Source organism: Papaver somniferum, unplaced genomic scaffold (assembly GCF_003573695.1).
Source record: "Papaver somniferum cultivar HN1 unplaced genomic scaffold, ASM357369v1 unplaced-scaffold_23, whole genome shotgun sequence".
Lineage (NCBI taxonomy): Eukaryota > Viridiplantae > Streptophyta > Magnoliopsida > Ranunculales > Papaveraceae > Papaver > Papaver somniferum.
The window spans coordinates 133,804-151,757 of NW_020633263.1; the positions used below are offsets into that span (position 1 = coordinate 133,804).

Sequence of the window (17,954 nt, forward strand, 5' to 3'; positions counted from 1 at the left end):
GTGAGACAGGCCGGAAGATGTGTAAGATTGTCGTCTACGATCTATCGGATGAGAAATTCAAGAACGTCTCATCACCTCCTTTTGATTTTTTTAAGAGGGGTGATGGCGTCAGTGGTAGACTCGAGCTAATGGGGGAAACTTGTGTACAATAGTTTACAGTCGTGATGAAATCCTCGTATGGGCATTAAAGAAAAACATTAAGAATGCCAGGATGTTTCGACCTAGATCAACAGAGTACTACGATCACAATTGGAGTTGGAGTAAAGAGTTCAGGATAGCGATCAATGACCCAAACAAGTACAAAGGCGCAAACAAGTACAGGTACAGGCCCTTTGAGATTACAAAAAGAAATGAAGTTCTACTATAGTATAAACGTAAGAAAATATACAGGTATGACAATATCACACCAACTTTAACTAAGCTTTGGGAGCGTGATGGTAAGACTCTTTCATGACTTCAAGCAATTCCTCACATGAATACCCTTGTTTCTTTAAAAGATATTGTAGAACGTTCTGGTAATAATGCGACTTCAGATAATGGTGAGAGTCGGGAGTAAGGTATCAAGAAAGCGTAAGAGGAGGAAGTACTAGTTCATGAAGAAGGGTAGAAAGGGATTGAGCCCCTTCGTTAATTAGCCTATATCGACATATTCTGCCAACCAACCCTATGTGTTTTTTGTTTTTTGTTTTCTTTTTTAATTTTTAAGCCCGACAGTTAATATATCGTTGGTAAAAAAATCCCTATTAATTAGTCTATTTTATTTTGTGTTTTGGAACTGGAAGCAACAGTGAATTTCTAGCACCTTTGTTGGAAGAGTAGGAGCTCCTGCAGCCATATTGGAATACCTGACAGAGCTGGCTGGTAACGCTTCCACGGAACACTTTCATCGAATTTTGATGGTACTTTTGTTGAGCATAAAGAGATATTGTAATTAAGTAATACCATTTAATTAGAAGTGGTGATTGAACTTGTTAAATGCTATGCAATTATCTTCTGTGTATCCATTCTTTGTTTCGCCGAGGACTTAGCTGGTAAATCCTATGCTTTGGTCTATGAAAAAATTGCAGGTATTCCCAAGCAAAACATGTTTCCCGAGGATTCAAGTTCACAAGGAAACCACATTCTCGGAACCGTACAAAAGAGTAGACTAATTAACGACTTACTGTTTGCCTCCTGTTCTCATTTCAAAAGAAAAACAAGACTTTGCTTTCCATAAACTTGCAAAAAAAAGAAGTGCATCCTTTGAATGTCCAACTTATGCTTTAAGCATATGAGAAGTACAAAGTAAAGACCATGTTTTGTATTGAACACCGCAAACAAGCGAGGTTAAGATGACCTCGAACAAGCAAAATCCATGTGATTCACAACCCTTTTGCAATCGAGAGAGTAGCCAAATCGGACTAGCTCTGTTGGTCGAGGGTTTGCCTCTCATCCTTGTGGTGGTTAATTGTGATGGTTTCAAGCGCGGAGTGAACACGAAAAATATCAGTAAAATGGGTGAGGCGGGAAAAAAACTAAATGCGGGAAACTCTTTGTTACATCTTGCGCGTTTTAAAAATTAAACACCACGCTGTGGATGAACTGAATAGGTGCTTTTGTTTCCTAATTTTGAAAAAACTATAGCAAGCACCTAGATTTGTTATATTTCTTCAATACATAAATATTATAATCAGAGTCTTTCTAGAATTGGCGGATTCTACCGGAGTTCTCTCAAGATTTCTGACTTTTTTTTCTTTCCTTTCCAGACGTGGCTTTGTATTGACGGTAAAAATCATACATCAGCGAAGCACAACTTTCACAATTCATACGTAGGTTAGGGTTGGGAGCCTAGTTAACAATTCGGCATGCGACAAAAATTCGGGTGCCCACATTATTCGGGAAAATAAAATGTGAATTCGGTCAAATATGCGGAATACAGTAAAAATTCGGGAATTCATTAATTCTTATTTAATGCGTTTCACATATATGAATGCGTAATAAATAATTCGGCATATGTTAATTATTTTGGAAACATTTTATAGTGGTAATTTGTAGTTTTAATCTGATATATTTGGTATATATGCCTAAACATCTTCAAAAAATGGCTGGCACACTTGGTCAGGGGTGTAAAGTACTATGAGTTATAGGTTAAGGGATTGAGCCCCATCTTTTGAATTTTTTGAAAAAAAAGTTAAGAGAATTTACAAATATAGGCCATTTTTTCACCCTGATTTATAATTTTATGACATTTTTTTTCGCATAACAAAACTAGGCCTCCATCCATGTTTCCATCGAGAAAAGTTACTTTTGTCAATTTCTACCCATATGAGATGAGATAATGACGCCGAAATTATCCATATATCCTTTATACACGTGTCGTCTTTTTAGTGCTTGATCTGTTAGTAGTGTTAATCCCTTGAATAATCAACGGCTTAGATTAGATGAGATAGATATAAGACACGTGTGCGGCAAATGCAACGTATTATTTGACTTGTGTCAATGGCACGTATGACATTCTATTTGGATGTGAATTCTGAGACGTTCATCTCGAATCAGTTGATCTCGATGAATTTTGACGGCTAAGATAAGGGTACTTCGTAATTAACGACAGGATAGTGAGATCTCACTCGTTAATCTCGAATCAACAGATGTCGATGATTCTTTGACGGCTACAATTATTTGGACTTCGTAATTAACGATAGAAGGTACATAAACTCAGATCAAACCCTAGTTAGTAAATTCGTGAATCATTCACGAATTTTTCCGTATCACGAATTTTACCGTTTTATTCGCGTACGTTTGTAACTTCGAACCCAAGTCGCGTATTATGTGGCATTCCCGGATTATTCGCGAACCATTCACGAATTTTACGTATTCCGGATGATACGTCCGCTTAATTCGCCATAAATTCTTTAGCTTTTACTTTTCAAAGACTCCATTTTTTGGGCTTTACTGCCTTCCGAGCATACACGACCGAATATTAGACGTGTTGTAATTTTTATGAAACAAAAACGACTGAAGAGATTTGAAGGTGAAGGTGAGAGAGATCTCAAACTCACTAACCAAGCATCTAAACCACCATACGACGTCCTCTTGGATAACTAATGTTGTATATATTATTAATATCATCATATTAAGTTTATTTTTTCTTTAAATAACTCACACATATGCATAAAAATTGGTCTATGACCTTATAAATATAAATTATTTGTTATATATAGATACCGGATTTTCAGAGCCGAACTCACATTTATAAATCGAATTATACACGTACGTATGCCGTTCCGAATTACTGACGAATCACGTCCCGTTGACCGAATTTTGGACCGAATCTGGATTTTACAAAACCGTATAATACTCGTACGTTTGCCGTTCCGTACGTTTGCCGAATCCCGAATTGCTAACTAGGGATCAAACAGCATTTTCATTTCTTTTCCTTCTTCTCTCTGTTTTCCTTCCAATCCTCTCTGTTCAGTTCTGTGTTAGAAGATAGATCAAAGGAACGAAGAAGTCTGATAGATTCAGAGGCTAAAGTGAAGATGGGTAAAACTAAGAAATCAAAAAAACGGCGAAGTAAACCACGAATTGAGAGGTAACTGACAAACCCCAACCCTAGATTTTGTTTCATTAGCAGATTATTGTTTACACTGTGATTTTGAGATAGTTTTGAAATTCAATTTCTAGGGTTTATACAAAAAACAGAAACTTCTATGGTTTTTCTAGGGTTTGTCTTTGATTTCTAGAGTTTATGTTTGTTTCCATATTTTGATTTCATTTGATTATAGGGTTTCTATTATATTTCAATGGTTTTTTGAATCTTTTGATGAACACTGATTTAGGGTTCTAAATTTAGTATGTATTATTGGGTTTATCTGATGTTGATGAGAATCATGGGATATGATATGAAATCAATGAAATACAACTTGGGTTATTATATGTATGTTCAGAAATAAAGAAATCTGTAATCAGTGAGTGTTGTGAACTTGGATTTGCTGTGTTAGTGATGGATAATAATGACTTTGTGTATGTCTGTTTAGCTCGAAAAGTAACGAAGGTTATAGGATATGTTTAGTAGGCACTCCTTGTTATAGGATATGTTTCGTATATTTCACACTTGAGAAGGTTAGTGATCCTGATTTTGTTATAGGGATGAATTATAGGCCGATAGTTTATGATCCTGATTTTGATAACAATAACAATGGTGTTGATTTTAGAAAATAATAATGATGGCATTTCTAGTACAGTTGGTTCACCAGATTATAAGAATGGTTCGAAAGAAATTTTCATCTATTCCTGGCTGTATTGTTGTCTTCAGAGTTTATTAAAATACTTTTTTGTGTATACTCATCTCTATCTTTGTCCAAATTCCAGGGTGATCGTAGAAAGAAGAGTCTGCCTAGGGCAATAGACACCAAGTGGTGTCGGATAGTTCATGAGTACGAATTAGAGCTGGCCAGAACTGGTAAGCAGGTATGAAAATTGTCACAATTAAGGTTTTGGGTACGATTACCAGTATATGGTTTCTCTTACCTTTTTCAGATTTCATAAACTAATTATTGACCATGAGGAAATTCATGCAAACATTGATAGGCAGAACATATACAATTACACATCCTAGGATATCAAGACACTTACAATTTTACACTTCACTTCCATTAATGTAATTTCAATCCTAAACAGCAAATCAGACTCGGGATGTGAAAAGCTCGTAATGATCTCTTACCAGTCAGAGAGTGAATAGGAAGACACATTCACATCATTTTACAGACTGTCCTTAATTTAGCAGTAGTGACTCTGGATCTGTCTCACATCTAGTTCTTCATATATGTTTGACGCTGCTTTTGCTAAACAATCTTCAAAATTTGCTTGTCAAGGTTAGTAACTTAGGGTTGGTGACTGAATTTGCAGGGTTTTCTAATGCCAGAATCTGGTGGGCAGGCTTCTCCAGATAACTCACGATAAGCAGGTATGAAAACTGTCACAATATTTAAGGTTTTGGGTAGAATTGCCAGTATGGTTTCCGTTAACTTTTTCAGATTTCTTAGACTGCTGATTGACAATGAGGGAAATTTATGTGAACATCGATAGGTTAAACATATTATAATTGTGCATCATAGGATTATTAAGACACTTACAATTTCACCTTGGTTTAGGGACATCAAGGAATATTCCTGTTAAGCTTATACGTGATGACCTTTCTAATCCTGTTATATTTGGTTCTTGCAATGGTTTAGTTTGCTTACCTGTTTGAAAAAAGATGATGTGAAGTGTCTTGTGTAATATGCAATCCAATAACAGGAGAATTTGTTTATCTTCCTGAGATGGATTTTGGTGACATATCAAGAGCTGTGGTGCTTTGTGTGTTCGGTTATTCCGCTACTGATATTCTAGGTTGATGTGGTGGACAAGGGGACTTTTAAAGACCCGAATTACATAATGTATGATGTTGCTTTTGTTGAACAATGTTCAAAGTTTACTTATGGAATTGTCAAGGTTAATAACTTTGGGTTGGCTACTGAATTTGCAGAAGGATCAGGCTGGTGTTCTAGTGCCTGAAGCTGAAGGAAGGGGGGCCAGAGAAGCAGCAAATGAAAGACAATGTTTAGTTTAATTTATTTTGTGGGTTTGTTTATGTTTAAGATGTCTTTGGATGACTGCATTTTATATTGAAAATCAAACTATGAAATGTTTAAGACAATGTTGAATCCGATTTTCTTTTGATTACATTATAAGATTTTTCTTAAACTCATTGCTGCTGCTACTGCTGGAATTTGAAGATGAATGAAAGCCATCAACCATTTTTCTTTGATCTGAATGAAAAGTGTAAGAAAATCTGTTGTTTGGTGATGTGGGGTCCACAATTTTTCTGACACGTGGACAGATTGATGACATGGCCTAGATTGATGACGTGTAAAAGTACACGTGTATGCCAACTCAGCTCCGAGTTACTATTCCAAATCGGCGAGTTAGACTGCAACTTGATGAGTGTAAAGATTCAAAAGGGCTCATAAGTCTTTTTGTCCTCCACAAACGGTGGCAAAAAGGTGGTATTCAAAGGGCTCATAAGTCTTTTGCCCTCCAAAGGGCTTATAAGTCTTTTTGCTCTCCACAAACGGTGGCAAAAAGGTGGATAACCACCGTTAGCCATTTTGGTCAAAATTGCCTAATTTTGTTGGAACGGTTTTTTGGGGTCCATGGTTTTATTTTGGGTAAAGACACTAGAAGTAAATCTAGGTCATTCCTTATCTAAATATTTATATTAATACATTACCCTCTTGATTAATTTTTTGGTAATGATTGGTTAGTGTTAGTTAGTGTTAATAATAGTTAGCGTAGTGATTAGTAAAATGATTAAGCAGAATTATTGAGAGAGTAAAGTTGGAGAACATGAAGAAGGAAAACATGAAAAACAAAGGATTTTACCAACCACAACCGAAGGAAGAGTATTTGGGTACCCAGGTATGTTTCAAATTTAGATAATGTTGGTTGAACTGCTCCAAATTTTCCAAAAACTGTAAATTTTTAGGGTAGATTTGGGCTTGTACGGTTACCTTATGTGAAGAACAGGTTACCGAACTCATCTGAAAGTGTAGTTCGGTTACCTTTTCCATATACGCAGGTTACCGAACTCGTTCTTTAATGGAGATTTTTAGTTGTTCGGTTACCTTTTCCATACACGCAGGTTACCGAACTTTGTTTATAGGACTTACAGAGTAATGTTCGGTTGGTTCGGAAACTTGAACCCAACAACATATCTAACCGAACTCCACATGTATGCAATTAGTGAAGAGTTCGGTTTGTCAAGATTTTTTGCCAACAAACCGAACATAGTGGAACAAGTTCGGTTAAATTGAAACTCAACATAGTAGGCAAAATAACACAGTTAGGTTACATTGGAAAAAAAAATTCTTTTTGGAATATAAGTAGAGTTCGGTTACTAGATAGTTTTAGAAATTTTTGCGAACCAACCGAACAAGGTAGGTAAAGTTCGGTTATATCATAACTCAACATAGTAGGAAAAATAACACAGTTTGGTTACATTTATTATTATTTTTATTTTTTTTTGTATTATGGGCAGAGTTCGGTTACAAACTTGCGAACCAACCGAACTCGGAGTTCGGTTATGAAAAATTAAATTCGTGATAACCGAAGTGTTCTTCGTGTTCTTGGTTTAAGAATGTTCGGTCACAAAACTAGTTTTTTTAAAACTATTCCTAACCGAACATGCCACTTTAACATCCATTTAAACCATATTTTGATGATTTCTACTCAATTTTCCTATCTAAAAACGAATTAAAAAGATTGATGGGTTTTTCAATCGAGGAACGTCAAGGAAAGAGGGAAGAAAAAGAGAATAAACTTTTTTTCAAAACAAAAAATTTTCGATTGCTCTTTTGATTTTGATTTTGGTTAATAAATTCATTTAGATTAGATGTATATGAATAGATTTATATAGTTATTAAGTTAATTTTAATTTAAATTAAAGTAAAGAGTAAATGGGTATTTAGCTAACTTTAGGACACCCCTTTTAAGTATAGGGAGGTTGGCCTAATAAGATCATGGTCCCCAAAAAAAAACCATTGTCCCTAAAAAATCGTTTTTTTGTTATGCTGGAAAAAAAAAAAGAGGCTTAAAATTATAACCCCAAAAAAAAGAGGCCTACATCTGTATTTCACCCAAAAATTAATAAGCCCAAATGGGCTGGGCTTAGGTCTTCAACTGCTACCAAATATGTCGGAGAATTATTCGCGAGTCATTAAAAATCACGACTTAATCGGAAAGAACTTAAAATTTCGTGGTTGCATTTGGACGCCGAATTAGGCGGGAAACGTCCAATTCGTGAATATTCGCAAATTATTCGGCAATAATTCGCCGAATTACTTACTACGATTGGGAGTTCAATCCCCATCCCAATTCCCAACCATATTAAATTTTTGTTAATGACCTAGAAGTGTCACGCATACATCAGCGATGGCGCTTGTACGAAGAAAAAGAGTTTATGAATTGTTACAAGTTTAGTTAAATGATCCTTAGTAACATGATGGAGATACTATGAGGTAATGGTTGTCTAATATTTGTACATGTGACCCTAGTTAGTAAGTTTGCAAATTATACGGTATCGACCGAATCCGTACATATCGACTGTATAATTGAAACTCATCCTTAGATTCACGAATTTTCAGCTTAAAACGAATTACACGCGTATTTATGAATTACCGAATTATACACCCCGTATAATACTTTGCCACGTCATCACTAAAGCTGAGTCATCTAACGGTGCCGTCACGACACATCTTAGTATAGGGGGTTTTACCAATTAGTTATTTAAAAAGGGGTAATGCAAATTAGGTATTTTTTGGGGGGAGAAACGCAAAATCCCCCTTATTCTTTATTAGATTTTTGATTTTTAAAATTTTACATAGACTAATTAGATTCCAATACCATCAACATTCATCTTATTTGATGAATGTGATGCACATATCATATGTATATTTCATGTCAATTATTGAACTATGGTATCTTAGGAGAGATTATATTAAAAATAACATATGCCGAATTTTATACACCGAATGCATATCTCTATTAGGAATTATACACGTACGTATGTCGTTCTGTATTACTGCCGAATCACGAACAATTGACCGGATTTTTGACCGAATTTGACTTTTACGAATCTGTATAATACTCGTATGTATCTGGTTCCAAACGTATCACGTATGCCGAATTGCTAACTAGGCATATTTGAAGAAGAATACAAACTATTACCGAATTTGACTTTTCCGGCTCCTTGACAAGAGTCGAAACACGAAATCTAAAACCAAAAAGAGAACACAAACTAAACAACGAAGAAACTATCCTAGCTCCCTGTTATAATGTCTAGACTGAACCTCTTTAATTCATTTGCATTTCTCTTCCAAATGTAAACTTGGATTTTAACCTGGTGCCGTGATAACTTAAGTCCCACTTCATATAGTCCTAGGGTTTTTGTGCAATAAGGACTGTTGTTGGATGCAGTGGCCTATTTGGCTGCTATCGGTGATAATCTAGTGTAGGATTCGACTTATGTTAGGGTACCGATCCTAAACTCGTCATAAAATCATGGATAGAACTCAACTCGAAAACCAGTTGACTAGATGAGGGAACCTATTGATTTATAAACTACGAAATTAAGCCCCATCTAACCAATGTGGGACTAAGGTCTCAACATCCCACCACGCTTCCAGACCCAACGTCCTCGTTGACCCACTCTATCGACACTGACCCGGAGGTAACCCTTTCCTTATGGAAGCTCCATTCGACTATCAGTATTCAATGCAGTGATAACTATGCCTATACATAGATGCCTCTACACCTTAATCCAGCCTATAGGTGACCCCTTCCGTGGAGCCAGTATGGGTCGTGGTGGTTCGCTCGGATACCAAATGTTAGGGTACCGATCCTAAACTCGCCATAAACCCATGGGTAGAACTCAACTCGAAAACCGGTTGACTAGATGAGGGAATCCATTGACTTATAAACTACCCAATTAAGCCACATCTAACCAATGTGGGACTAAGGTCCCAACAGCTTATGTTGCAAAAATTGTGGGTTACGGCTGTTGTTACGGTGGAAATGTACGGCGTTTCCGTGATGGTGGATGGTACTGTAGACGACCATTTCCCTGCCTAAATCCATTTTACAAATGCTTCATAATGTAAGATTTCAATAATGCTTGGTGTACCGTGAGGGGATACCGAGCTTTCTACCGCGTGAGAGAAAAAAAAAGTGGCCCCACACTAAACCCCACCCCCCTTGCAAATCTCCGCCAGGATGCCCCATTTGACCGTTCATTCCCCTCACGGGATTTCTCGCGATGTCAACCGCGGTCAACGCATCGTTGGTAAGATTTATGGGAGGAAATGCTGAAATTCCTATAAATCCCCTATTGAGCTTCAAGAGCGTATAATATCCCTCAGCAACTAAGGAAACCACCACAAGAGAATATACATGAGTCCAAGGAACACCGTCTTCTAGATAATACCAGTTTGTTTCCAAGCATACAACTGATGAAAATTCCTTATTAACTCCACGAACATTTCTCGCATTCCATAAATATGTGAAACACAATTTGAATTTCCACCTCAAGTACTCGAACCACATCAGTAAGTTTAGAATATGAATAGGATCCAATCTGAATTTCCACTTCAACAGGGCTACTAACCTTAAAATATATGGAATGTAAAGCATGGTGAGTATGGACTGAGTTCCCATCACTCGTGCAATTAAATGATCAGAACAACAAAAACTCTTATCGGTCTGATATGCACGCTGCCCCATATAGTTGTAACACAGCTGAGAATACTGACTGGTATCATACTCATAGAAAACCATCAGTTTTGAAAACCATTCTGCTACTAAAACTTTAGAATAAATTGAAAAACTCTCGCAGACTTCACATGTGGGCAAATTGGAAAAATGCAATTCTAGAGTATATAAGCTCTGAAAGAACTGTAACCTTCTGCGAAGGAATGTGCAGCACATCAATAAGCAACTAATAATAATAAACACCACAATGTCTCCATGGATGCAACAATTGACGAACGAACAGGGAAACTAGGATGCACTGGGTATAATCCATGAGAGAAGACATTCGAAGTACTGAATGGATGTGACTGCAGACGTTTAGTCCTGAGATTAAAAACTTTACAGCAATAATAACACCGACTTTGTTCGCTCTTTGCTTCCTTCTTCGCATATAAACAATTCCTAAGCAATTGGTGATGATTTTCAACCCAACTAAAACTACATTTACCACAATTAAAAACTATAGAGCTAGGTAATCCAAAAAACACAATGACAACCCATTTTAGCCCATTACCATTTTTCATACGCCTTAAACTGGTTGAAGGAAATTTGAATTTCCATCTCAAGAATTCAACCCACATCAACACCTTACTACCATCAAAATAATCACTAGATTTAATAAACATCAACACAATTGAATCACGAAATAAAGAATCTGAGTCAAACACATGCTTATGAAGAATTTCTATACGATATTTATCCATCAAAATTGACCCCTCAAACCTCTTTCCACCGTAAAATACAAAACATGTGTAACAAACGGACATAAAAAAACAAACATCTTTATTCAAATTCCTCATAACACGAACATGATTTGCATCAAACAATTCTTGTGCCTGGTCACCTACATGTTGTATTAGCCATTTATTTAGCAAGATTCCAGTCCTCGGTACCCCAATGAAGCATTTTACCACACAAACTCCATGAAGAATTAATAAAACCTCTCTTAGATGATGGATTAACAAATGAAGAACTAAACATCCAATCTAACAGGTAACCAAATTGATAAACCAGCTCATAAATCAATTTCTCATTATAAGTATCTATTAGAATTGATCTGTCAAGACCCATCTCACAAGAAGTATTTGTATCAACACCAAATTTATAAGTGCCAGCAAAAGAAAATTTCCCTTTGAGAACAGCTAACACTTTGCCACGATCATATCGCCATCGTGCAGAATTCAGTACCATGAAGATATATTCATCTATTAGTAACTTGTAACCATCAAACATTTTTTCGAACATACACCAAGCAGTAGTAATGAAACCATCATTAGCTGGCATTCAACTGCTTGAATCATTAAACAACCTATCTAGTTGAAGTTGTAAGAGAAAATAATCTCTATCATTCCCCAAATTCCAAGCTACACCCTCAGGCATTTTAACAAGCAACTTTCCATCAACATAAACGTTAACATCATGAATACACAAGGAAATTATCGAATCAAAAAACCCAAATTCTGATTTACACCCAAGGCTAAGAATCAATTTTCTAAAACAAGTCGGTAGTACCACTGCGTATTTACAAGGATCAAATATGCTACGATAATCATTGAAGAGAAGAGAAAAAAAATTCTTACCAATTAGTTTACTGTGACTAATGAACAATTCCTTCAAGCATTTAAGTTTCTCACAATTAACCACAGAACAGATAACTTCTTTAGATTGAAAATCCACCTTGTCAGACATATCTTTCTCTTCATCCAAGAAAAACAAGGGAATGAGCAATTCAAAATTGAGAGAATCATCATCTTCTTTGGCAAAGAAAAATCGAGGAATTAACTCCAATTCGTCAGAATCATCACCACATGTAGAAGAAAACTTTACTCTGCAAGGAGATGGAAGAGATGAAGCAGAATCCTTCAGGAACAAGATCTGTTCCAACTGCTTCTCTGTCTTGTCTAACCATTTTTTACACCTCGGAAGCCAAGAAGCTCGAATCGGACAATTACTCAACTTCAACCAAAATTCATACCAGCCACTCCAATAATCTAATTTCTCCCTTGCTATGGATTCCAACTTCATTATAGGAACAATTTTCCCCTTCATTTCTACCCATTTTTCCTCTTTAAATCCATTTCATCAGATTAGGGTATGGGATCGAAACCGCTCTTGATACCAATTGTAGTGGTCTGCACTACAAAAGAATAATCAAGCTCAATCCTATAGGATCTACACTGTAGAAATTGAAGATAAAACCTCAAAGAGGCAGAAGAAAACTCGACAATTCTATTCACTTAAATGAAAGAGGAATACAGACTCTAACTTATGAGGGAGATGTCTCAACACATGTGCCAAACACATACTCAATGACTAATTACTAACTACACCTAGGTGCCCTTATAACATGGGTTCCTTTGTATAACAAGGGACATGACAAAACTCTTTGGAAGTCATTTGAAATCTCATGTGACTAACATGAACCTCTTCATCCATCCGAGTTATAAGTGATCGAGTTGAAACGGACTAAAAATTCCAGACTACCACCATAAACGTAAAGGAAAAAGTACTGAGATCCATTAGGGTGTTGGTAATACAACACCCTGTTAATTTTAATAATTCATGGTCAAGCTTATTCTTCTTGTATTTCTACTACTGTGTGGAATGCTCAATGAAAAGTAGTGGGATCCAACAGGGTGTTGAAACTTAACACAACATCCTGTTAATTTCAAGAAGTCATAATCAAGCTTATTCTTCTTTTATTTCTACTGTGTGGAATGCTCAATGTAAAACCAAATTGCCGCATAGAACAAAATTATTTATTTGTAAATGCCTAAAGATATCGTCCTTACTAGAGATAAACTAGGAGGATGTAAATATGACATTGAGCGCCATTGTAGCATATGTAATGAGATGTGGAAAATGTTGAACACTTGTTTGTTGATTTCCCTTATGCACCGTCAGTTTGGTTATGTGTTGGTGTTTCAATTGCTATTCATAATCATTTTTTTCTATAAGTTGGTCCTTTGTAGGTACATTTTCTGTTAATGGCTCATCTCGTCGGTCTGAGTATAATGTTTACCTTGCAATGATATCTACTTTGATGATCTGGAAAGACAGATGTGATGTCATTTTCCAGAACTTAAAGCCTAACATATTAAGAACAATAAATAAAATCAAATTTCTTAGTTTGGAGTTCCTAACTATGATGTCAAAATGAACTATTTGTCTTTATACTTCCACCAATTGAGTGTTCTAGGAAAACATATCTAGTGATAGGTAATCATTGTAAGGAGACTCTGAATCGATACATAGCTCCACAATAGGTTTTCATCTATCTTGTTCGCCAACATTAAAAAGTGGATTTTTTTTCTACTTTCACGGCTTTCAAAACCTACACTTGCTGGACCTTCTGTCAATTGTCATAGTAACCCAAAAAATTAAAAAAAATAATCATCATGTTATAAACGGCAGTTTATTATATAGCTGCCCACTTTAATGGAACCCTATTATTTGGGAACCAAGTATGTAAACTCTATAAATAGAGTCATAACCTTTGTATTTCACACATATATGAATAGAATTTGTCTGTCTCTTCTTCCCTTCTACTTTGTGTTTCCTTCTCTACTTTCTAGTTTACAACATGTCATCAGCGCGTAACTCTAATCACTGAGCAATTCGTAATATACCGGTCATAGGCGATTTTTCTCAAAATCAAAAGAGGATCGAAAGGGATATTTTTATCTTTCCCAATATTTTTATTATGTTCTATTCGTTATTATGTCTGTGTTTATTCATATTTTTATATTTGATATTCATGCGATTTTGACCATTAGGTTTGATTGTTTTAACGTGGCCAGGAGGACACAGATATATGATCAAACACAAAGTAATGGTGCTGAACTTTGCTTGGAAGTCTTACACCTCCCAAAGTATCTATTGTGCAAGTATCAAATCCACGGTAGATTATTGAAGTACCAACTCTAATGCTTGTTTAATGATACCTTTTTAGAATCAGTTCATTTAATTTTTTTTTTTGTGGAATTTTACTGTAGATAAAAACTTCACGCCATGTTTACATGATCAATTAATTGATTGTTTGACACATTATTATTTTATCTTGCTGATAATAACGGGATCCAAGTCTATGAATCCACCAATATGGTCGAACTATCACAGTTTGTATTTTTCTAGTATGTGGTCTACGGATCTTATATCTTTGGATATCATACAAATCCATCAAACGATGGTTTACTGTTTCTATTTTTTTAATGAAACTGTATTCACCAAAATATGGTGTCATCACAATTTAATTATCTTTAAGGTAATTAATTACGTGCATGATTGAAAAACCTACGACCAATCAAGTTTGGTATCTTTGTCCATTGGATGGAGATCATGTGATTTTTTTTAATCCGGTTTTTATTCCTTTACAAGAAACCATTTGTTTAACCGCAAAGTGGACTATCCCTATGCGATGACTAACATGACGACATTCTTTTTTTTCTTTTTCTTGGTCGACACGATTTCATGAATCGTACAAACGAACTGGTGTTGGTTTTCTCCATCGCTTAAAAGAAAATGATTTCTTTATCTTTCTTAAAAAGAATCATATAAGATAATTGATTTGGTTTTTCCCTATCGATCCTAAAGGGATATATAAAGTATCGTTATTATGATATTCACAATTGCTAACACCTAGAGGAATTATTTTTTTTCCTCATGGTAAATCTCCAAAAATTTAAGATAGTTCCACTTGTAGTTGGAATTGGACACTAAAGATCAAAGGGTGCGCACCCGGTTTGTTAGCCTATCTCATTAGTCTTTATAATGACTTTATTGATCTTAAAATTAATTTATTTTAATGAAATAAAGTGTTCGTAATTTCATTCTTAGGTGAGTAGATATCTCATCGGCCTTATAGGTCATTGGAGATTTGGTTGCATATTTTATATACTTTTGCTATAACCAATAAAATCCATGGTTCAGTTAAATTTGTATACGAAGACTATAAATTTATTTTTATCGAAGGACTTAAATTTTTCTTTTTGTGTTTTAAAGTCATTATCTACAGTCCAACTGAATTTGTTAAAATCCAGAAATTATTATGAGTATATGTCCTTGATTTAATCAGATAATGCTCTACGAATTTTTTTCGTATATGAGATGATAATTTTCGCCTCTATGATATTAAAGGTTATATCAGTCCTCTCCCATCATGATCAAATCGAAAAAGGCTGCCATTAAATAGGCGTGAAAGAATCTCATTTAGCTTTCCAATAAGCTTATGTCGTTTGAAAAGGCAAATCCAATCACATCTAACAAGCATGTAGCATTTTTATATAGGCTACAAATATGCTCCAACAGAATCTGTGATAATACGATTCACATTCTCAAAATTCATATCTCCTCATTTGAATAAAAAGAGATTATAACGCCCATGGGCACTAGTACCAGTAAATTTTGAATTTTTCAAAGTATGCATACATTTGGGAATTGTGTGGGATCGTAATAAGCTATAAATTGTCGAATATTCGTTTATATTAGCTTTTGAAATAATAAATGATGGTGGTTGTGAACTCCGACCTCTGCAGAGGGATATCGACATATATGATTGGTTGGCATGTAATCCATAATAGATTGGATTATTATAATTTCTCAATTAACGAAATTTTTTTGGATCCAAAACTTAACACTTTAAAAATGCCAAGCCTATTAGTTACAAGCTAGTGTAGTCATAATGCGTTATAAGAGAAAATTTTCGTTGTAAAAACGATTTAAGGGTTTCATTTTTGCTCAAACCCTAGGATTGATTCATTAATTGTTCTCTTCATACAATGCACTTGGTGTGGTAGTCTTTGAAGGACTCATATTGCATTGACACAAGAAACTTTACTCACCTATGGTACTATAACTGCATATTGGCACTTTGTTGAAGAAACTACATCAACAACTTTTGCAAATCATCTCCGAGAAGCCAGGAACCCAAGAAGCAAGTCCTCAATGTACTTAAAGAAGCGTGAAGACTCGAGAACACTACCATTAGAAGACCAACACAAAAGAACACTTCATCAACTATCCGACATCTTCATTAAAGCACAGTCGTCTTCTGTATTCAAGAATTTCATTCTTTAAAAAGGAAAGCCTAGACTCAAAGATTTGTATGCCAAGATTTGAGTGAAGTATTTATCAGGGGGAGAGCCATCATCATATTAAGGTGCATTCACTGGACTTTATCGCGTTGTACTCTTTTTCCTTCGTCAAGATTTTGTCTCACTGGGTTTTCCTTGTCAAGGTTTTAATGAGGCAACATTTGCGTGTCCAACACTTTTTTTAGTCTTTACAGGCTTATGCAATTTCAGGTTTTTCTCTTTTGAGTTTCCTGGTACGTTTGTAATTAGCTTAGATACAGTGGTCATCTAGGGGGAGTGTTATAAACAACAATTTATTATATAGCTGCCCACTTTAATGGAACCCTATTACTTGGGAACCAAGTATGTAAACTCTATAAATAGAGTCATAACCTTTGTATTTCACACATATATGAATAGAATTTCTCTTTCTCTTCTTCCCTTCTACTTTGTGTCTCCTTCTCTACTTTCTAGTTTACAACACATCAAAATCAACGACATAATAAGAGAACCTTAAAGGTAAACTTCTATAACTACAATACCAAAATGTGTAGGGAGTTTGTTGTTTGTGCAACGTTGTAAACGAAATGTAATTCAAATTCAGACGACCATTGAAGTTAAACCTATGCATTTTATTACGATTTATCAAGCGTAATTTATGTCCAAAAAGAGAGATCTACGTAAAACTTGAATGATCAGATGGAAAGACATTGTTACTGCTGTATGAAACCCTTGAAATTGATTAATGTTTTTGATAAATCACAATCAAAACGTAGGCAATCGACTTGCTACAATCTAAAAAACAAAAAAATAATCCCTAATCATTAAAACAAACCAATAAAATATACAACATAATTGCTTAAGGAAATCAATTTTATACATGTTATCATAAGAATATTATTACTTCTTTTTGTATGAAACAGAGAAATATTAAATCCCGATTACAGGATTTGAATCGATAACATCGGGAACCTTACATGGGTTTACTCAATAAGTACTTTTATTGATTTCCAAAGAGTTTAAAGGATTTACAAAGTATTGTTTAATTGGTTGTATACTTTTAAAATATCTTTCAAAGTTTATGTTACTCATTGTAGATTGTTAAAAGGTCTTGTAAAGCCCGTGTTACTCGTTGTAAACTTGAAAATTTAAAGACTTTGCATACTTACCTATTTTCAAGACTTTGAGTGACTTTTGTGTATATATTTTCCTTGATAGAAGTCTTGTAAAATACGTAAGATTTTGGAAGATTTCCAAATTTTTATAAAGATGTTTTTTACTCTATTTTATTTTATTTCATGAATACACAATCTATAAAGCTCTTATTTCATGATATGATTAAACATTTTTTTTATTTTAATTATTACGTACAAATGTACAATAATAATTATTTTCATTTGCTACACTTTATTGTATTCTATTGAACAAAAGAAATAAATTATATATATATAATAATAATTTATTTTAATTTAGTTGAAGTTACTATAATAAATAAGCTATAATAAGTTTTGTATTTATATCAAATGCATATTTCCATATAAAATTTATTTTTACAACTCT

General features: G+C 34.8%; 1 long non-coding RNA gene across 1 annotated transcript in view; it reads left to right on the top strand.

The window, feature by feature from the left end:
• The first annotated feature begins 3,414 nt into the window (after positions 1–3,414).
• Positions 3,415–17,954, top strand: part of LOC113340776 — a 48,392-nt gene continuing 33,852 nt past the window's right edge. The window contains exons 1-2 of the long non-coding RNA XR_003355637.1: positions 3,415–3,571; positions 4,351–4,449. This is a non-coding gene — a long non-coding RNA (uncharacterized LOC113340776). The remainder of the gene's footprint in view (positions 3,572–4,350; positions 4,450–17,954) is intronic.